Below are 1,189 nucleotides of genomic sequence, written 5' to 3' on the forward strand. Positions count from 1 at the left end.
ACTCCCTTCAGTTGTGCAGGCAGTTGAGACCCTTGGGGAAGCTTCCCTGCAGCCCTTGCACTCCTGGATTTCTAGAGACTTTTAAAAAGTGTTTTTACCCATTTGGGGATAAATTATAGGATAGAATGGTGGTTTTATGCAAGAGATATTGTATTGCAGGGGGAGGTTTGGATGGAGTCAGACTATTTTTTTAAAAGAAAGTACCTATTAAAACTTCTGTATTTTGGCTAAGTTTGGGCATTTAACTACATATTCATTGTTCACATCTCTCTTTGAAAATACCTTTGTCCAAGTTTTTTTAAAGATTCATATTTTATTGTATTTATTTATTCATATAGAATTTTATTATATGTTTTATATTTTATTCTAACTTGAAATATATGTACAAGTAAAGCTTTTCTTTCTGAATTTAAAATGGTACTTTGTGCTACCTCAGAGGTAATGATGCACCATATATTAATTAATAAGGTTATTTATTCTGTATAATATAAATGCATCATTTTCCATCACTAGTACCTCTCGGCTTACTCTTCAAGGGATAAGAAACAATCTGTAGATTGGTTTCCATACAGGGAAATTCTCTGTCCTATGCAATGTTTCTAATTAATTTGCTTAGTTCTGAGTCATTTATCCTACTAAACTTTGGAAGATACGTTAGTTCTGAGTTACCAATTTGGGCTTTATTTTATAAATTAGAACTTTCAAGGGAAACACACTAATTATTTTGTTGTTTTTATTGTATAACAAATATGTTTATAAGCTATGAGAATCGGTGCTAATAGTATTAGCCATTTGTTATAAATGTCAACAAAATGTTCACTGGGGCAAGAATGTACATTTTCTTGTTGGAAAACCAATTTTACTTTATACACAAATGCAACTATTTACTGGGTACATGTGGTTCAAAAAGTGGCTTCATCTGTGTCATTACTTATGTGGTATAAGAAAAGATTCTACCTTAAACTTGATCTTCTTTCAAATTGTTTGTATGAAGATACTGTACCCAGTTGAATAGTCCTCAGGTGTTCATACACTATATTTTGTAATTTTCATATTTTAAAATACAATAGAGTTAAATAACTGCAATAATTAATGTCAAAGCCTCAGGTTTGATTTTACTTACTTTTGCTGCATTATATTAATGTATGAATTTGTTAGAATTGAAAAAGAGCCACTCTAGTAACTAGTT

Source organism: Propithecus coquereli, unplaced genomic scaffold (genome assembly GCF_000956105.1).
Source record: "Propithecus coquereli isolate 6110/MARCELLA unplaced genomic scaffold, Pcoq_1.0 Scaffold513, whole genome shotgun sequence".
NCBI lineage: Eukaryota > Metazoa > Chordata > Mammalia > Primates > Indriidae > Propithecus > Propithecus coquereli.